The following is a 15,747-nucleotide window of genomic DNA, read 5'->3' on the forward strand; positions in this document are numbered from 1 at the left end:
TGTGATCGGCGGGCACACAGGAACACTGTCTGGATAAAGGGGGCCTTGAGAGCTAAGGAAGTCCTCCTCTTCCTGCCTCTGTTCTGCCTCAAGTGCCCTGTCCATTATTCCATGCAGCATGTGCTCCAACAGGTGGACAAGGGGGACAGTGTCACTGGTGCATGCACTGTCACTGCTCACCATCCTCGTGGCCTCCTCAAATGGTGACAGGACAGTGCATGCATCCCTGATCATGGCTCACTGGCGTAGGGAAAAAAAAAAGCTCCCCCATCCTGGTGCCATAGTCGCACAGGTACTCATAGATGGCCCTCTGCTGCATGTGCAGCCGCTGCAGCATGGCCAACGTTGAGATCCACCTGGTGGGCATGTCACAGATTAGGCAGTTCTTGGGCAGGTTAAATTCCTTTTAGAGGTCTGCCAGCCGAGCACTGGCATTATATGACTGGCGGAAATGCACACAGACTTTCCTGGCCTGCCTCAGGACATCCTGTAAGCCCGGGTACCTGCCCAAGAACTGCTGAACCACCAAGTTAAGGACGTGAGCCAAACAGGGCACATGGGTCATTTGTCCCTGTCGGAGGGCTGAGGAGGATGGTGCCATTGTCGGAAACCACCATTCCTGCCTTAAGTTGGCATGGCGTCAACCACCTCTGAACCTGCCCCTGCAGGCATTTTTTGGCCTGCATACTTGAGTAGCCCCTTGAAAGCCTACGGAGCACCACTGGTTTCGAGGACAAAGCACAGGAAGAGGCCATGGAGGAAGAAGAACAGGAGGGGGTGGAGGAGAGAGGTGTGTCAGAATCATTAGTAGTGGCATTTTGGAGGCGTGGTGGTGGAACAACCTCCAACACTACTGCACCTTGTCCTGCATCCTTCCCAGCTGCCAGCAGAGTCACCCAATGCGCCGTGAAACTTAGGTAATGTCCCTGTCCATGCCTGTTGGACCATGAGTCAGCAGTAATATGCACCTTACCGCTGACCGCCCTGTCCAGTGAGGCATGGACATTGCCTTCCACATGCCGGTAGAGAGCCGGAATCGCCTTCCATGAGAAAAAGTGGTGTTTGGGTACCTGCCACTGAGGAACCGCACATTCCACAAACTCATGGAAGGGGGCAGAGTCTACCAACTGAAAAGGTAGCAGTTGAAGTGCTAGCAATTTTGCCAAGCTAGCATTCAACCACTGGGCATGTAGATGGCTGGGAGTGAACTTCTTTCAGCGGTGCAGCAGCTGGGGCAGGGAAATTTGCCTGGTACAATCTGACGTTGTTGTACCGAAAGCAGATTGCCCACAAGTACTTGGCTGTGACACACCTAATTCTACACCTTCATTCCTCTCAGTGCAGGTCTCAGAGAGGACTGAAGGTATAGTGGGATTGGAGATCTCAGCTGATGAGGAGCAAGGAGAGGTCCTCTTTGTTCTTTGGTGTGGGTCTTTTAGATACGCTTGCCAACGAACTGCATGGCAGGTCAACATATGTCTGGTCAAGCATGTGGTACCCAAGCGGGAGATGTTTTGGCCACGCGAGATACGCTTGAGACATATGTTGCAAATAGCAGCGGTGCGATCTGATGCACTCATCTCAAAAAAGGCCCACGCCAAAGAACTTTTGGAATAACGTGCAGAGACAGACTTGCCCTGCACATGCGGAGCTTTGTGGTGTGATGCAGTCAGTGTGCTGCCCTTAGGTTGGCCCCTGGAGGGCATCCTGCCTCGTTGGTGATGAGCCTCCTCCTCCTCCTCTCTCCTATCAGGCACCTACGTTGAGTCAGTGACCTCATCATCCCCTCCCTCCTCATCACTGGAGCAAACCTGGCAGTATGCTGCAGCAGGGGGAGCATGACTGCCAGATTGGTGTCCTTCTTGTGCACCCCCTCTGTCCTTGCTCACGTTACTGCCTTCATCTAGCTCAGTATCATCATCAGAGCCTTCTAAACGCTGGGCATCCTCCTGGAGCATGTACCCAACACTGTGGTCAAACAGATCGAGGGACTCCTCAGGAGGACATGGTGGGTATAGGAAAGGAGTCACTGATGCCATTGAGCCGAGGGAAGAGGCCGCATTGGCAGCTGCTTTGCCAGACAAAGTACCCTGAGCATGGGTGAGAGAGGATGAGGAGGATGAGGACAGCTTGGTCATCCACTCGACCAAGTCTTCCACATGTTGCAGCTCAACACGGCCAGCTGCTGAAAAAAAGGCCAAGCGTGTCCCATGGACACGTGCTGATGAGGATGCACTGTCTCCACGACCAGCACTGTTGCCTCTAGACACAGAGCCTGCTTGCCCTCTTTTATTGGCTTGTGACTGTCTGCCTCTCCTTGTTGGCCTTCCAGACATACTAATGGCCTGCAGTGAGATGTAGCTGCACTAAGCTTGGATATATATTTATATATATATACTCTGATACTGCAGCTAGCAAAATCAACTGCCTGCCTGTAGTATGAGAACACCACCAATCTTATACAGGTAGATTTAGATGAACACTGTGCAGAGGTTGCACTACACTAACTTGTAGCTTTAGCTGAACATTGTGCAGAGGATGCACTACACCAATGTTAAAATAATATAGCTGCCTGCGGTAGTGATAGGATCAGGAAAACACCACCAACCTTCTACAGGTAGCTTTAGCTGAACACTGTGAAGAGGACGCACTACACTAACATTAAAATAATATAGCTGCCTGCAGTAGTGATAGGATCAGGAAAACACCACCAACCTTCTACAGATAGCTTTAGCTGAACACTGTGCAGAGGACACACTACACTAACGTTAAAATAATGTATCTGCCTGCAGTAGTGATAGGATCAGGAAAACACCACCAACCTTCTACAGGTAGCTTTAGCTGAACACTGTGAAGAGGACGCACTACACTAACGTGTAAATAATGTAGCTGCCTGCGGTAGTGATAGGATCAGGAAAACACCACCAACCTTCTACAGGTAGCTTTAGCTGAACACTGTTCAGAGGTCGTACTACACTAACTTGTAGCTTTAGCTGAACACTGTGAGGAGGACGCACTACACTAACTTGTAGCTTTAGCTGAACACTGTGACAAGGATGCGCTACACTAACTTGTAGCTTTAGCTGAACACTGTTCAGAGGATGCGCTACACTAACTTGTAGCTTTAGCTGAACACTGTGCAGAGGTCGCACTACACTAACTTGTAGCTTTAGCTGAACACTGTGAGGAGTACTCACTACACTAACTTGTAGCTTTAGCTGAACACTGTGAGGAGGACGCACTACACTAACTTGTAGCTTTAGCTGAACATTGTGCACTACACTAACTTGAAGCTTTAGCTGAACACTGTTCAGAGGATGCGCTACACTAATTTGTAGCTTTAGCTGAACACTGTGCAGAGGTCGCACTACACTAACTTGTAGCTTTAGCTGAACACTGTGCAGAGGTCACACTAAACTAACTTATAGCTTTAGCTGAACACTGTGAGGAGGACGCACTACACTAACTTGTAGCTTTAGCTGAACACTGTGCAGAGGTCACACTAAACTAACTTATAGCTTTAGCTGAACACTGTGAGGAGGACGCACTACACTAACTGTAAATAGTCTAGCTGCCTGACTGTGGTACTAATAGGATCAGAAGAACACCAGTTTTCTTTAGGTAGCTGTAAATACTGTAACAACATAAGCCTGCCTAACTGACTGACTGTCCTGCCTAATCCATCTAACTTAAATCAAATGACACTGTCTCTCTGTCTCTGTCTCTCAACGCCGGAACACACTACACAGGGCCGACGTGCAGGTGGCCTTATATAGAGTGGGGCGTGTACTAAACCCCCTGAGCCTTAATTGGCCAAAGCCACCCTGGCTTTGGTCAGTTACAGCTCTCTCTACAGATGGCGCTGTGATTGGCCAAGCATGCGGGTCATAGTATATGCTTGGCCAATCATCAGCCAGCAATGCACTGCAATGCTGCAGTAAATTATGGGCGTGACATGCCACACGAATTCGGAGCAAACAGCCCATATTGTTCGCAATTTGGCGAACGATCGAACAGACGATGTTCGAGTCGAACATGGGTTCGACTCGAACACGAAGCTCATCCCTAACGTGGGACTGCGGTATTGCAGATCGGACAATAAGTGACACCTTTTGGGAACTAGTGACACCAATACAGTGATCAGTGCTAAAAAAAACGCACTCTCACTGTACTAATGACACTGGCAGGGAAGGGGTTAACATCAGGGGCGATTAAAGGGTTAAGTGTGCTCCTAGGGGGAGAGATTACTAACTGTGTGGGGGGATGGCTTAACTGGAGGAAAACAGAGATCCGGGTTTCTGCTTAGCAGAAACACAAGATCTCCATCTTGCTCTCTGACAGAATGGCGGTCTGCCTTGTGTACATTGTGCAGACTGCCAATCACAGCGGGAGTGGGTCGCAGGTGGCACGCATCCCCAGACCCGGGAAGAAGAGACAACATACAGGTACGTTGTTTTGCGCAGCCTGGGACACCCTGCCGCTGTAAATATGTGGTGGGCGCTCTGGAAGCAGTTAAAGTGGTATTAACCCCTTCCCTTCCCAGGTTGGCTCTCCTGCCAATATATGTATATGTACGGTGGCTCTCTTAAGAGACATAGCAAGCACGCATGCGTGCCTCCTGCACAGCGGGGGACCCAATGCGTGTGGCCGACGGGCGCAAGAGAAAGAACGGGGATTAGTGTATGTAAACACACAGAGTCCCCCAGACAGGGGGTGAGAAACAGATCATGTGTTCCTAGTAAGTAGGAGCAATGATCTGTCTCCTCCTCTAGTCAGTCCCATCCCCTCACAGTTAGAAACGCCTCCCAGGGAACACATTTAACCCCTTGATCGTGCCCTAGTGTTAACCCTTTCCCCGCCAGTGATATTTATACAGTAATCAGTGCATTATTATAGCTCTGATCACTGTATAATTGTCAATGGTCCCAAAATGTGTCAAAAGTGTCCAATCTGTCCCCTGCAATGTTGCAGTCCCACTAAAAATTGCCATTACTAGTAAAAAATAAATAAATAATAAAAATGCCATAAATCTATTCCCTAATTTGTGGACGCTGTAACTTTTGCGCAAACCAATCAATATATGTTTATTGCGATTTTTTTACTAAACATTTGTAATAGAATACATATTTGCCTACACTGATGAAGATATTATTATTATTTTTTTTAATTGGGGCATATTTATTATAGCAAAAAGTAAAAAAAAAAAAAATTTTTTCAAAATTGTTGCAAAATAAAAAGCGCAGAGGTGATCAAATACCACCAAAAGAAAGCTCTATTTGTATGAAAAAAAAGGATGTCAATTTTGTTTTGGTACAGCGTCGCATGACCGCACAATTGTCAGTTAAAGCGACGCAGTGCCATATAGCAAAAAATGGCCTGGTTATTAAGGGGGCAAATCCTTCTGGAGCTGAAGTGGTTAAACCTAAAAGCAAAAACATAATATATTGCAGCTTACCAATCATTAGATGTGGTCGCTGCATTCCTTTTCTTTTCTTTTGGCTTTCCCTCTCCTCTGATTTCACCTGGTGATCTGGCTATTAGAACGTCTCCTGTATTAGAGCGCCTCCCACTTTAGTTGAAGGATCACAGGGGGCACCTTTGGAAAGCAGCATTGTCAGTCTAGGGGGAGGGGAGTGTTAGATGACTTACATACACTGACAAATTAAAACCAATCTCCAGCTAATGCATTATAATCAGTTACAGCAAACTGTTTTTTTTTTCCTTTTGGGATAAATATAGATACATAATACATAAATATAAAAGGCTGGTCATTGTAAGCATCCCCTACCAGTGTTAAATGGTTTGCCTTGTCTCTGTAAACTGATACATTCCGCAGGAGAGCCTGTTCTATTAAAAAACAATAGGCTTAGGCCTCATGTACACTGCTGCTTTTTTTCAGCTGCCCCTGAACTCATCCAATGTTATCTTATGTGTACATGTACACAGGCTCGTTTAATGTAGTTTTTAGGCAATTACGTTTATAGGCTTTTCTGTGAAGGTAAAAAAATGAGTTCAGACACCGACGTTTCTGATGTTTCAGACGCTAAACGCACCAAAACGCGGTACCGGCGTTTTGCCGCAATTTCGTTTATAAGCGTTTTTACAGGTGCCCTATTTTTTTACTTTCAAGACTTTTATTAGTTTTACAGAATAAAAAAAAAGAACATAAGCAATAGAAAATAATACAAATCACATCAAACTGATGCATGACATATCCCTGAGGTGTACTTGTATCCTGACAGTACAGAGTGTAATAGTTTATCAAATCACTATAACCAAAAACAGTACCTACAAGGCTGCTGCCATTCCTCAAAGAGAGTGTAGGCCTCCAAGTTTAGTTAACTTAGCTCAGAAAAAAACAAGACATTTGAGCTCAACAAACTAATAACCCCCATTCGGAGAATGAATTACACCATATACGGGGGGCCAATTCCTAGCCCCCCTAAAGTGGATAGGAGAAGAATAGTGAAAGATACGCAGAGAAGAGGAGAAGAAAAGGGGAAAGAGAAGAGAGGGAGAGAGGTTAGCTAGCCTTTCATCAGGAGGGCCCCCCTTCCCCTATTAAACTCGCTCATAATTTTAAGGTTGGACGCCGGGTATGAGGGAGATTCCGATAAACTGTGCCCAGGGCTCCCAGATAGCTTCGAATTGCGCTTTTTTGTCGTCTAGAATGCTCGAGAGTTTCTCTTGGGACATTATCCAGGAAACTTTGCGAATGGCTGCCTTAAAGGAAACCCTGGGCTGTTTCCAAGCTTTGGCGATGGTTAGTTTGGCTCCTAGGAGGATAAAGTATATTAGTTTACAAGACTGTTTAGGAGTCTTGGGTAAGTAGTCGTTGAGTAGAGCTATGGCAGGGGTTTTTGGGATTTTAATCTTTGTTATTTTACGAATCAGAGAGAATACCTTGCCCCAGAAAGGCCTCAGTCTGGGGCATTACCACCTTATGTGAGCCATTGAACCCAGAAGCTGGCACCCTTGGAAGCACTGAGGATCCGCTGTTGGGTACATTTTAGATAATTTGGCAGGGGTAAGATACCATCTTGTTATGACCTTGATACTAGATTCAATTAAGGAAATATTCTTAATGCCATTGAAGGATCTGTTAAAGGAGCTTCTCCATTTATCAACTTCCCAGTTGAGGGAAAGATCAGTCTCCCAAGCAAGCATGTAAGGAGTCTTTTGGGAGTAAAGGGCTAGTGACTGGTAGATGACAGAGATTCCTCCCCTCTGTTCCAAGGAACACCCACACCAAAATTCATATGGTGTAAATTAGTTAAGCAGAGATTTTCCTCCTCCCCAGAGGTGGCGAAGAAAATGTCTTATTTGGTGGAATCTATAACGCTCTGAGTTTGGCATTTCAAGATGATTGATACAGAACTCAAGGGAGATAGGGCCCTCATTGGTAAAGAAATGTCCGATCCGGTACAGTCCCTTGTCCAACCACCATCTAAAGGCTTTGATGTCCATTCCTGGGGCAAAGTCTGGGTTATTGAAGATGTGTGCTAGTGGGCGACCTCTAGAGATTAGAGTGTGGTTGTTTCTAAGATTATCCCATAATTTAAACGCTTGTGAGAGGGAAGGGAAAAGTATTGGGGGTCTCTGTCTTGGGGGAACCCAGAGAAGAAAGTCAAGGGTATAGGAAGGGGTGGCCCATCTCTCTATCTGAATCCAATCCGGTTTTTCAGCCTTAGAATAGACTGCTGAGAGTTGGGCTAACCTGGCAGCCTGGTAATACCAGAAGAGCTGTGGCGCTCCTAAACCCCCCTGTGTTCTGGGAAGGAAAAGAATTAGTTGCTGAAGTCTGTGACCTCCTCCCCCCCCAAATAAATTTGGTTACTTTTCTTTGAAATTGGGTCAAGTGATCTTTATTAATGTTTATCAGAAGGGCCCTGAACAGGTAGAGGAGTCTAGGTAAAAGTGTCATCTTCACTGCGTGGATTCTCCCTAACCAGGAAACCTCCCCCTTCGACCATGTTTCCAAGTCAGCTTCTAATTTGCGAATACATTTGCGGGAAGTTCATAGAGTATAACTGTTCTGTTTTTTCCGTGAGTTTAAGTAATCGATATAGCGGTCGTTCCATTTAAATTCGAAGGAGCTTTGAAGTGCGGATACAGTGTCCGTTTTGAGGGAGATATTTAAAGCCGATGACTTAGAATAGTTAACCTTCAGGCCTGAGATGTTAGCGAACTCCTTCAGGAGTTTGCACAAGTTTGGGAGGGACGTGATGGGAGACGTTATAAAGAGAAGCACATCGTCCGCAAATAGCCTGCATTTGTGGACTTGATTCCCACAGGATACCCCTTGGATGTTGGGATTCGATCTAATTGCTATCGCTAGTGTTTCTATCGCCATTGTGAAAATCAGAGGGGAGAGAGGACAACCTTGTCTTGTCCCTCTTGCTATTTGGAGTGGTTTGGAGTATTGGCCTTGTAATCGTATTACTGCTTTTGGGTTGGAGTAGAGAAATCTCAGGGTCCCTAAGAAGCTAGTCCCAAAGCCCCACCTTTCCAGTAGGGAGAATAAGTAAGGCCATTCGATAGAATCGAAGGCCTTATGTAAATCTAGGGATAACAGCATTCCTTCTTGCTTGGGGCCCCCTTCCCAATTAGATTGGAGAATGGAGACAATGTCCACCGCTCTCCTAATTTGGTCTGGACCTTGTCTCCCTGGGATAAATCCCACCTGGTCCTTGTGGACATACTGCTTAATAAAGGAGGCAAGCTGGTTAGCAAGAATTTTGAGATCATTATTAATTAATGAAATGGGCCTATAATTCTCTACTTCTTCATGATTCTTATTGGGTTTGGGAATGACAGATATAAAAGCCGTGTTCAATTGTGGATCTAAGGGGGAACCTGATTTTTTAGAATTAAAAAATTTTGCCATGTGTGGGGCCAATATGTCTCCGAATGTCTTATAGTAGGGAACTGATAAGCCATCCGGACCCAGAGCTGAGCCAGCCCTAAGATTTTTGATGACCTCTCTTATCTCCTCTGAGGAGAAGGGTTCATCCATTAGATCTCTAGGGTCCTTGGATATAGAGGGCAGTTGAAGGTTTGAGAAAAATGCGGTATTCGAGGAATCTCTAGCTGTTTGGGTGGGTTTGTACAACTCGGAGTAAAATTCATGGAATGCTGTCATGATTTTAGTTGGATTGGCTGTAGGTGGTTGGCCCGCTATGCGTAGTTTGGGGAAAGAGTGGGTACGAAATTTGGGGGAGATTTTAGCGGCTAACATCGTTCCAATTTTGTCCCTTTGACAGTAATATTTAGCTCCGCTCCACCTAATATGTTTTTCGGCTTTAGCCGTTAATGCCAGATTGAGTTCCAGTCTAATCACGTTTAATTTCTCAGTGTGCACCTTAGATGGATCTTTTTTATGATCGGATTTCAAAGAAATAAATGTTTGTTCCAGTTTATGAATGTCCATCAGTCTTTCCTTTTTAACCTGAGACACTAGCCTGATGAGCTCACCCCGAACTGTAGCCTTATGGGCTGCCCAAAGGGTTTCTGGAGAGATGTTATCTACATCGTTTAGTTGGAAATATTCCCTAATACCGTCTGCTATCATCTTAACGTTAACTGGGTCACCCAGGAGAGACTCGTTCAGTCTCCAGTAGGAGCTCCCGTTCCCCGTCAGGACGTTTCTCATTGTGAGGAGAACCAGAGAGTGGTCCAACCAAGCTATATCTATAATAGAAGCCTTGGAAGCCAGGGGGATAAGATTGGTCTGAATGAGAATATGGTCAATCCTTGCGTAGGACTGGTGGGGAGGGGAGTAATGTGTAAAGTCCCTACGTTTGGGGTTCAGTTCCCTCCAAATGTCAACCAGACCTTGTGAGTATATCGTTTTGGCTATTCTGGTGCTAAGTTTTGTAGGGCGCGTTAACCTGTCTTTAAGGGGTTTGGTTTTGTCTAGACCCTGGTCAAACGCCACATTGGAGTCTCCCCCCCCATATGACCTTGCCCTCCAGAAGGGGGTTGAGAGTTGTAAAGAGGTTCTGGAAGAAAGTTGCTTGTCCCTTGTTGGGGGCATAGTATGAGATTATGGAGTACAGTACTCCCTCCAGAGTGCCCTTTACAAGGTTAAACCTGCCCTCTGGGTCTTTAAAATCCGAGATGTGGGTAAATTTGCTGCTCTTGGAGAAAAGTATTGCTACCCCTTTGGTTTTGTTAGGAGCATTGGTGAGGAAAAAGGATGGATATTGGGGGTGTAGGAACTTGGGACTGTACCGGATCGGAAAATGCGTCTCCTGCAGGAGCACTATGTCAATTTTGAGGGATTTATAATGGTCAAAAGCTAATCTCCTTTTCCTAGGAGAATTTAGCCCCTGAGCGTTATGAGAAGCCACCTTGAGATCTACTTCCTTCGCTATTGAATCAGGCATTGGGGAACAAAGGGAGAGAAGATCACTGGCCCAGCAGCCACTTACCTTGTGGTGAGATGTATTCGCCACGAGGGTGGTGGAGGAAAGGAAGCGTCTTAATTCAGTAAGTGCGAGGACCTGGGGCGACTCCCGATGGCTGGCTAGAAAAAGAAGAGAAGGTGAGAGGGGAGAGATGAAAAGTAGATACACAGAAAAACATGAAAACAAAAACAAGAACAAGGATCTGCTAACCAGATCCGTGGAAGGCGGCGGTATATTAGACTGCCAAATTTCCACTGTAAATCTTCGCTCGCCCTGTGGGGGCGGGCGGAGTCTCACTCGAAGAGAACACATTCGGTCTACTAGGAGTGAGAGGAGGCACAAGGGAACCACCCCGGACCCTTGCAGCTACAAATAACTGACTCATAAACTGTGCTCAACTGATTCTAAGGCAACAGAGTGAGTGATTACAAAAACATAGCAAAACCTTAGAACCATGAAAAAAGAAAAAAAAAGGAATAAAAGGAGAACCAATAAACGTTCCATAAAGCCAAATAGCCACTAGTGAACAAAGTCCAGGAACTTCGATCCAGTTAGGAGGGGAGTGCTGATTGCTATATCGAGCAGTATTTTCAGGAGTCGAGCTCCCCTTGCAGAATCATGAGTCACCGTCCTCTTCCTTCTGAAAAAAATAGGGAACCTGAGGGCTGTATGCTGTAGGTGAATCTCTTCTTTGGGCCTTAGAAAAATGCAGTGTAGAGGCCTTTGGATCAAAGTAGTGACCTGGAACTAGGGACCCAACTGGGTCAGGAGAGAATAAAGTTGAGCACTGGCTCAGACAATGGAGGGAACTTTTTCCCAAAAAGAGAAGTCCTTAGTAGGACTGGGAGAGGAGGAAGTCTCGAAGATCCGTTATGGTGGTCTTCCATCTTTGCTCTTCTTAGAGGGACCCTTATTCCAGAGGGGGGAGACAGGGCTAGCTGGAGGTGGTCGTTTAGTCGATCCTGAGGATGATGAGGAGTGATCCATGGGAGCTTCCTGGGAGATTAGCTTAAGGGACAGAAACAATCTCTCACCGTCTGGGAGGTTGGAAAAAGCATAAGTCTTGCCTTGAAGTGAGAACTTCACGGAGAAGGGGAAAGACCAACGGTATATAATGTCTCGTTCCATTAGGACCGAAAGAAGGGCTTTAGGGCACGTTGTCTTTGTATGGTGGACTGAGCCAGATCAGCAAACACCTGAATTTGGTGGCCCTGATGCAGTAGTTTAGGCTTCATACGCAATTGACGCATTACCTCCTCTTTTACCGCGTAAAAATGCGGTTTCACTATTATGTCCCTGGGCGTACCGTCTTTTCTTAGGGGTCCCAGAGCCCTATGTGCCCTATCAAGCTCTAGCCTGTGAGGCGGAATGTTAGGGATAAGTTCTGCGATAAAGTCCTGCACCGTGAGGTGGGTATCCGTAAAAGATTCCTGGAGGCCTCTAATTCTGAAATTATACCTCCTGGACCTGTTCTCAAGTTCGTCGATTCTTGAGAGGGCTGTGTTCAGTTGTTCTTGAATGGTCTGGATATGCGCAGCATTTTGGTTGGTTCTGGCGATAGTGTTATCTATTTTGTCTTCCATAGCCTCAATTCTGGAGCCCAGGCTAGATAGGTCCGTTTTAATGGTATTAGTGATCTGGATTGCTGTATTGGCCAGTCCCTTTTCTAATAAGGCCGAGAATTTAGTAAAAAGATCTTCTTGGAGTGCGGATATGTCCTTTACAGTGTATCCAGGAGAAGTGTCTGCTGGAGGTGGAAGTTGGGAGGGTATAGAGGAGGAAAGGGCACCATCCTCTGTCTGCCCACAGGTCATTAGTTCTTTCTGGGCCATGAAGGGGGCCCCGATGGCTAGTCTGGATCATGCTGGAGCCTCCCTGTGCCGCTTGGGCATTAGTCAGGGTCGGGGGGGTCAGTATTGGTCTGTGTAATGGGATCTTAGGCTGTGTGGCTGCATGAGGCCTAGTAGAATCGATGCCGGCGGCCATCTTGGTACACCCCTCCGGCGCCGCCGCAATGAACTGCGGGCCTAAATCACGGCGGGCTTGGGGACCGGACATCCCACTGTAATCCCCTGCTGTACCTGGTTTAGGGGGGAGACCGGGACGGTTCTCCTCGGGCTGGGGCTGGCATTGTGCCGATCGTTGGTCCGGGGTGGTGCGGAGCTCCAGGCTTAAGCGGCCATGTTGGAGCTCTCGCACATGCGCACTCCAGGTGCCCTATTTTTTAACATTACAAAACTTAAAAATGATAGCAAATGATGAAAAAGTACTAACATTTTAAAAAAAAATGTGTAATGGCTTGCAATGCTTCATAGACCGTTTATATACCCCTAATGAGCATGATCCAATACACCACTAGCATTGCTGTTAGCCAAAGTAGAATTGGAATTTGACCTATATGTTGTTAGATTTCAGCCAGATGACCCCACCATTGAGCTTGACCCTCGACTTGATCAAACATAGTTGCATGAAATTTAGGGTTAGGGGTTAGGGTTAGTGTTTCCTATTAGGGTTAGGGGGTTATGGTTAGTATTTTTCCCTTGAAGAACAAGTTTAGGGTTATGGCAAGAGTTATGGTTTCCCGTTAGGGTTTCTGGTTAGGGGGTTATGGTTAGGGTTTTCCCCTTGAAGAACATGTTTAGGGTTATGGTAAGTGTTATGGTTTCCGTTAGAGTTAGGATTAGGGCTTCTGGTTAGGGTTAGGGTTCCCATTAGGTTTAGGGGGTTATGGTTTGGGTTAGGGTTTTCCCCTTGAAGAACAAGTTAGGGTTAGTGTTTCCGGTTAGGGTTAGGGTTTCCCATCAGGGTTAGGGGGTTATGGTTAGTGTTTGCCTCTTGAAGAACAAGTTTAGGGTTATGGTAAGTGTTATGGTTTGCCATTAGGGTTAGGGTTTCCGGTTAGGTTTTCCCATTAGGGTTAGGTTTTATGGTTAGGGTTTTCCCCTTGAAGAACAAGTTGGGGCTAGGGTTTCCAATTAGGGTTAAGGTTAGGGTTTCTGGTTAGGGTTTCCCATTGGGGTTAGGGGGTTATGGTTATGGTTTTCCCCTTGAAGAACAAGTTTAGGGTTATGTTAAGTGTTATGGTTTTCCGTTAGGGTTTCTGGTTAGGGTTTCCGGTCAGGGTTAGGGATTAGGGTTATGCCGCGTACACATGATCGGACTTTACGGCATACTTGGTCCGGCGTACCGGATTTCGTCGGACAATTCGATCATGTGTGGGCTCCAGCGGACTTTGTTTTCTCAAAAGTTTGACAGACTTAGATTTGAAACATGTTTTAAATCTGTCCGACGGACTCGAGTCCGGTCGAAAAGTCCGCTCATCTGTATGCTAGTCCGACGGACAAAAACCGGCGCTAGGGCAGCTATTGGCTACTGGCTATGAACTTCCTTGTTTTAGACCGGTCGTACGTCATCACGTACAAATCCGTCGGACTTTGGTTGATTGTGTGTAGGCAAGTCCGTTCATTCGGAAAGTCCGTCGTAAAGTCCGTCCAAAAGTACGCAGGACAATGTCTGCCGTAAAGTCCGCTTGTGTGTACGCAGGCATTAGGGTTTCTCATTAGGGTTAGGGGGTTATGGTTAGGGTTTTCCCCTTGAAGAACAAGCTAGGGTTAGGGTTAATTAAAAATATTTTAAAAATTGCAATTAAAATTTGCATAAAAAAGACAAAATAAATTAATTAAAAAAATGAAATTACACACACAGCTTATAATAAAAAATAAACAAAAATATACTATACTAATCAATTGCAATTTAAAAATTAAATATATTTAAAAAATTGCAATTAAATTTTGCATAAAAAAGACAAAATAAATAAATAAAAAATGAAATTACATATACAGCTTATAAAAAAACTAAACAAAAAAATATACTATCAAATGCAATTTAAAAATTAAATATATTTAAAAAATTGCATTTTTTCCCCACATTATGGGATCCATAGTAAAAGCACCAACATTGAGGTAGATACAAGTACACTGCTGCTCTCTCAGCTGCTGCTACTCACTCTGGTCTCACAGAATGGCTGAAATAGTTAAATAATACTGTTTTTTGGGCGTTGGGAGGGTCCTATGATGTTATCTCAAATAAACGCTCTGAGACGCCAACGCTGCAAATGGCAGCATGCAAACGCGGCAAAATGGGCGTTTGTAATCACCGGTTTGAAGCTGTCAAAAAATGTGTTCAGAGGAGGTTGCCTCAGCGTCCCGTGTACATTAAGCCTTACTGGCAGGGTCACCAGATCATCACACCTAAGATTTGGTAAGCTGTAATATAAACATAAAACATATTTAAACAATGGAGTCTCAGTATCACATATGGGTGTTACCTTCATGCAAATACAGCCTGCCTAGGAATGCCCACTCCTCCAGACTGATATCCACTCATCAGGGCATTCTGATATTTGCATATCTCCTCCCAAGATCCAGACCACTGCTTTCATCGGGACCGAGGGCTCTTAAGAAGAGACCTGAGGCAGGGTGCTGTTATGTTTTTAGGAAGCTATTTACTAGTCTGCCAGTCCCTTCCACCAGCCATGACATGCCTTTATTGCATAGAAAGCCACAGAGACCTAGTGATGACGTCAATTAATCGAAAATAAGGTACGTAATAGACATGTGCACTGCCGAAAAATTTTTTGTTTTCGCTTTTGTTAGTTTGTTTTTTTCGGAAATTTGGAAATTCGGAAATTCGGAAATTCAAAAAGTTCTTAAATTTGAAAATTCGTAATTCGTAAATTCGAAAATTCGAATATTCGGAATTCGTAAATTCGAAAATTTGGAATTCGTAATTTCTAAGATTCGGAAATTTTTTAATTCGGAATTCGGAAATTCGTAAATTAGAAAATTCAGAAACTCGGAATTCGAAAAACTGAAAATTTGACAATTCGAAAAAAATCTGAAAATTAAAAAATCCAAAAATAAGAAAGGAAAATCTGAAAATTAGAACGAAAATCCAAAAATCCAAAAGATCAAAATGATAACTAACTAACTAATAATAACTAACTATTAAATTATAGGTATTGGAATTTCTTTTCAAATTTGGTTGTTAGTGAACGTAATGAATACAAATTTATCCAAAGTTACAAATTATCCGAAATAAAGAATGCCGCATCTAAACAAATGGAATGGAAGTAAATAATAATAAATAATAATAATACTTTTTTTATTATTGTTATTTATTATTATTAATTAGTTACGTCCCATTCGTTTAAATATGGCATTCATTATGACGGATAATTCGTAACTTTGGATAAATTTGTAACAGCCAAATTTGAAAGGAAATTCCAATACCTACAATTTAATAGTTAGTAATAGTTAAGTTATTATTAGTTAGTTAT

General features: G+C 44.7%; 1 protein-coding gene across 1 annotated transcript in view; it reads left to right on the forward strand.

The window, feature by feature from the left end:
- The window catches only part of LOC141130771 (vomeronasal type-2 receptor 26-like), a 132,440-nt gene that overhangs the window by 57,899 nt on the left and 58,794 nt on the right, over positions 1-15,747 (forward strand). The window lies entirely within an intron of this gene.

The sequence above is a fragment of the Aquarana catesbeiana genome, linkage group LG01 (genome assembly GCF_042186555.1).
Source record: "Aquarana catesbeiana isolate 2022-GZ linkage group LG01, ASM4218655v1, whole genome shotgun sequence".
NCBI lineage: Eukaryota > Metazoa > Chordata > Amphibia > Anura > Ranidae > Aquarana > Aquarana catesbeiana.